Here is a 5,636-nt window from a genome sequence, read left to right on the forward strand (position 1 = left end):
TTTATATATATATCCCCTGAAGTCTTCCAAAAGCTCTAATTAATAGTTTACATTAATAAGTATAAAAGATCTCCCCTGATCATTACGCTCTTTGAAGATGTATCGTATAAGAGCAAATGGACAAGAATAATTAGAAAGTTTAGCTAGGAACCTTAGAGAGCAAGTGAGTTTATGTTAATGGGGGAGGAATGATTCTGAATAATATGAGAAGGGTTGCACAATTCAAAGAATGTAATCAACATCACCTAATTGTACATACATGTAGAAACTGTTGAATTGGTATATATTTTGCTATTTATATCTGAAGCACAACAATGAAATAAAATCTAGAAGAAGAAAAAAAAATGATTGACAGGGCTTTGGAGGTCTATTTTTGTCTTGCTTTCTCAAGTTCATGTCATTTGTGCTAGCCAGCAAAGAAAATATCTCCCTGCTTCCAGTGTAACAGAATAAGCTTGGTGTTATCTGTGATACTCCAGCCTTGAAGTGCTGGAAGAAAATCTTTGGTTTCCTAATGTCATTTTGTGTTTTAAGCATTGGGATTTCTGACCTAAGACATTGTTGCTGCTGGATATATTAACTTTTTTTTTTTGGTATGCCTTCTTAAGTTTCACCATGAATTTTAATAAGGGTCAGAAAGTTTGGATGAAGCCAAAATCCTGGATAATATTAGATGTGCTGGAAAGCCATGATAGTGACCTTCAGATTTCTGCAGGCTGGTAGTTTGTAAAGAAGGGTTAGTTTTAATCTTATTTCCCTGCCCTCTTAGCCCGTGTAATAAATATGCAGTAAATCAAGCCAGGCATGTGATGTGTTGCATTTCAGCTGGGGATGAAATAGAATATCAAGTCAACATGTTTTTGTTTTGTGTGTGTTTTTTTAAACTCTGGCTACACTGCATTAAGTAATTAAGAACAAGTCTTCTCTCAAAATATCACCTATAGATTATTCAGTCGTTATGATGAAAATGGATACCTTTAAAATGGGGAGTTTGGGCAGACTTAACCAAGTGATCAAATATCATCCATAGTGGTGATTTTTGACAGGCATTGTTTCTCCTTCTGTGAGATACATTAAGAAGTATATACATCATTTACCAAAAATGTTTACTATAAATCTAATGAGGTAAGCAATAGACAGATCCAAATTCTGGGATATTCTATAAAACAGTGGATTTGAATTCAGCAATGTTAATGTTGCAAAAGACAGACAAATCAAAAATAAGAAATAAGATACGGTAGGGAGTGTTCCAGATGAAAAAGGACTAAAGTGACAAGGCAGCTAAACACAATGGCTGAATGATCCAAAATATGTAGGATAGGAGAGAAAAGGAAAAGGGAGGAAGTAAGAAAACAGCTATAAAGGACATTTAGAGACAACTGGGGAAATTTAGCTGTAGCCTATTTGTTTAGACAATACTTTTGCTTTGGTGTTAAATTCCTTGCCTGTATCTGATTGCTGTGAAGGAGAGTGTCTTTGTTCACAGGCAATACCTACTGATTTGATAGAGCTGGTGAACCAAACTGAACTCTGAGGTCCCAACAGCTTTCAGTCTGCAGTGCATTATAACCAGTCATTCCAAGTTCATATGTTAGTCAACCTTGGATAACTAAGAAGTCCCGTGGAGTGGGAGAGATTCTGAATCTTCACAAAACATAGAAAAAACGTGGCTTTTGGAAAACCTGATTCATGTAAATTCTTGGCATTGCAGGTTATTTTATTTTGTTCATAAGTCATCCTCTTTGTCCTCATTTTTATTTGTCTGAACGATTGTTAGTTAAAAAAAAAAAAAGTTCTAAATTGAATCCTTTCCTGTTACTGACAAAGTTACATAAAATGAGTTTTTAGTGCTTTTTTTTCCCCTCCAACTCACAAATAATTGTCACAGCAGAAGTGATTTCAGATGTTAGACAGGCAGCCAGCTGGAGCAGACTAACAGGACAAACCAAGGCTCTTCCCTTAGTCTTTGTCCTTCAGGCTAAAAAAAGGCAAGATAAGAGAGAATGTTCTGTAATGAATCAGGGCAGCTGCACCTTCAAACTGGCCAGGGCCCCTCCTGCTGGGTCTCCTTTGGGTATCTCAGGAGAACTGCAAGCCCAGGAGGAAGGGGAAGCACAATGGAGGTGAGAATCCATCCGAACTCTTTCCTGATGTCCCAGTGTTTCAAAGAGAAAACTGTGCCAAACACAGGAAAGGGGAGAGCACTGGACACAGAGTTTCAAAGAAAACATTTTCCCAGAACTCCAGGCCTTGGTGAGGACATGTTCTTTACAAAGATGAGCCTGCCACCTCCCCCATCTGCCTCCTTGTGACGAGTTGGACATTGCATAAGCCAGGACAAGGTAGTGCAAGGTAGTGTCCCAGCTGAAAAAACTCTTGACTTATAAGCAGGAAGCAAAAATCTTAGAGAAATGAAATCATATCTGAAATTAAATAGTACACTTTCCCTTGGTTTTTAGAAATGATTTAACTAAACAATTTATAATTTAATTATAATGTCATGAAAGCCTGCCCTGTCATTCAGTACCAACAATAGGTGAAAACACTGGAAATTCATACTGGGTTCCTTATTAGTCTAGTCTTTTTCTTGCTTTTTGTTATGTTTTCTCTTTGCCATTCTTTTAGCAGCAGTAGTTATGGGTTTGTCAACATTTCCATTATTACCTCTTATTTTCAAGGCCTCTGTCTTTATCACTGAAAACTGTGCTGTATTAGATGGAAGCCTAGAAGTAATTTCCTTTAGTGTTATAGCAGCTGCATTCTATTATGGTCATGTGTGACATTGTAAGGTGATTTCAATATCTCTTCATTTTTAAACTTAATTCATACATATTTCAACTCCTTTGTTTTTCCTTTAATGCATATAGGCTTTATTCATGATTGAGGTATGAATTGTGTGAAGGAAATGTTCACAAATACTACAAAACTTAGGAAAGGCCCTGCCTTGTGGCAACACAGCATGCATGACCATCAGTGTGTATGATAATCAGTTTAAGTTCTTTGCAGCCGTACATTATGTGTCTCTGGGATTTGTAATATAAAAGAGAAGGCACAGATAAGTCTTAAATTCTGATTATAAATCATGTGTATTACACGTGCTGTAGACAGAGATCTCATTATCAAATCATAGGATTTCAGTGTCTGAAAAGGACCTTAGATCTTATCTCATCCAACCTCCTTTCACATATTTACACCATCAAGTCCACATTCTGTATCTCCAATAATGTGTTAGTTACCTATTGCTGCAGAACAAGTCAGCTCTAAACTCAGTGGCTTAAAATACAATCACTGTGTAGGTTGCGGTTCTGGATGTCAGCAATTTGAGTTGAGCTCAGCTGGATGGCTCTTCTGCTGGTCTTGCTTAGACTCACTCGTGTGACTGCAGTCAGATGGAAGGTCAGCTGGAGGCTGGGGAAGCACAGATGGCCTCTTACTCACATGTCTGGTGGTTGGTTGTGGTGGGCAGGCAACTGGGCCATGTGCCTGCAGTATCTAGCGGGCCACTCCAGGCTTTTCATTCACCACTGGGTTTTCCTAAAGCAGCAAAAGTGGGCAGACTCCAATGTGCAAATGCTTTCCAAGCTTCTGTGTCACATTGCTGTATCACTGGACAAAATATATCATGACCAAGCTGACATGCAAGGAGGGAAGAGAAACAACTACCTCTTAATGGAAGGAATATCATGCAACAAGGAGAGAAAATTTGTGGGTTTTTTTTTTTTTCTCATCAAAATGTACATATGTATGAAGCCTATTTATTTATTTATTGCTGTAAAAGGAAATTTTATTGTTTTCATTTGGTCCACCGCTTGGGTGAAGAGGGGCTCCAGGGCATTGACTATGCTGCCTCTGTCTGCAGAGGAAGGTTCAGGCACAAGGTATGCGGGAGAGCAGGGAAATGCTGAAGGTCCTTCACAAGTTGTGGGCCTCCATAGGCTCTTCTTAGTCATGCTTGAGAGTGAGCCTCTTGAAGAGGTTATTCACCCAGCCCTGCCTGGGGACCAGACATCCAACGGAGGTTGGTCAAGTGGTCACCCACCTTCTTGATAATTTTCACCTCCTCGTCGAGGAAATGAGTCTCCAGAAAGTCACAGAGGTGGGGGTCTGTGTGGGTAGCATCCACAGTGTGCAGATCCTGAAGAGACTGGTTCAGGTTCTTCTCCACGGCCAGGGCAGCTTCCATTGCATCCAGGGTTCTTCCCCACTCATCTTGGGAGGGATTCTGCACGACTTGGAAGAGTGGACCACCACCATGCTGGTTTTGCAGTTTCAAGAGATGCTCAGCACCCTCACGCTTCTCCTTCGCCAACTCACGGAAGAAGTGTCCCACACCTTCCAAAGCCACATCACCGTGATCGAAATAGAAGCCCAAAGAGAGGTAGGTGTAAGAGGCCCGCAGATGCAGATTAACCAGATGGTTGATGCCGGCCTCCGCTTCAGCGGAATAATTCTGACGGATCTGAGAGCTCATTGTTGGTAGAAGATTTGGAGCTAACCACACACATACAAAAAAAAAAAACGGTGTTTAGCTGGTCATGGTAGCAGGGAATGCTCAAGAAGATGGTCCTGGAGATGAGATTGTGCCCAAAGAAGTTATTAGAGGTAGTCCGAGGCAGGAGGTGGGGGAGTTCCCAGACCTGTTCTGTCCAAACACTTTTGAAGCAAGACACAGACCCACGGGACCGCAGTGCGAACTTGAAGCCTATTTATTTCTAATAAATCTGTATCCTGTGAATCTTTATTTTACATATAGAAACATCCGCAGTTCTAGCCTAACCTTAAAGTAGAATGCACTACCACTACCGCCTCTCACCATTACATTCACACACAAAACTTTCTTGGACCAGGTTTTCTCATTCTCTCTTTCCTTCTACATTTTTTGAGAGAATATTTTATACTGCCTGCATTGGTCTTATCTTGACTATTCCTCTATCCTTAGAATCAAGTTTTAATTTCCATAAAGCAAGAAGGGGACTCATGGAAGAGCAAAGATACCAGTGGGGTTGGAGTAAAATGAATGAGGGAGGGAATGGAAGATGAGGTGAGAAAGGATGCCTAGAGACCACTCCATGAGAAAGTCCTTGACAATGTGGTGGTGGTGGTGGTGGTGTTGTGTCGTGGAATCAGTCTGACTCATAGCAACCCTGCATAGGGTGTCCAAGGCTGTAAATCTTTACAGGAGCAGAAATCCTCATCTTTCTATTGTAGGATGGCTGGTAATTTTGAACTTGAGGTTAGCAGCCCAACTCGTAACCACAATGCTACCAGAGCTCCTTCCTTGACAGTATTTGTTGTTGTTGTGTGCTGAGGAGTTAGTTCCAACTCATAGCGACCCTGTACAGGGTTTCCGAGGCTGGAAATCTTTCCGGGAGCAGAAAGCCTCATCTTTCTCTCGCAGAACAGCTGGTAGTTTCAAACTGCTGATCTTGCGGTTTGCAGCCTGATTCGTAACCACTACGCTATTGTAGGACCTAAGAAAAAGACTCCATTCTGTACATTAGCCTGAACATGTCCTCCTGTTCCAGGAACGTGCCAAATCAGCTCGTGTTGTATTAGAATAGCCCTTCACCCCTAGCAACAGCAAGAACTAGATAAGCATAGACAGGACAGCCCAAGGCCAGATGCCAGATGTTTTC

General features: G+C 41.0%; 1 pseudogene; it reads right to left on the reverse strand.

Annotated features, from left to right (window-relative positions):
- Positions 1-3,942: 3,942 nt before the first annotated feature.
- On the reverse strand, positions 3,943-4,495 carry LOC102822792 (annotated as a pseudogene).
- Between the last annotated feature and the right edge of the window lie 1,141 nt (positions 4,496-5,636).

Source organism: Chrysochloris asiatica, unplaced genomic scaffold, assembly GCF_000296735.1.
Source record: "Chrysochloris asiatica unplaced genomic scaffold, ChrAsi1.0 scaffold00031, whole genome shotgun sequence".
Taxonomy (NCBI): domain Eukaryota; kingdom Metazoa; phylum Chordata; class Mammalia; order Afrosoricida; family Chrysochloridae; genus Chrysochloris; species Chrysochloris asiatica.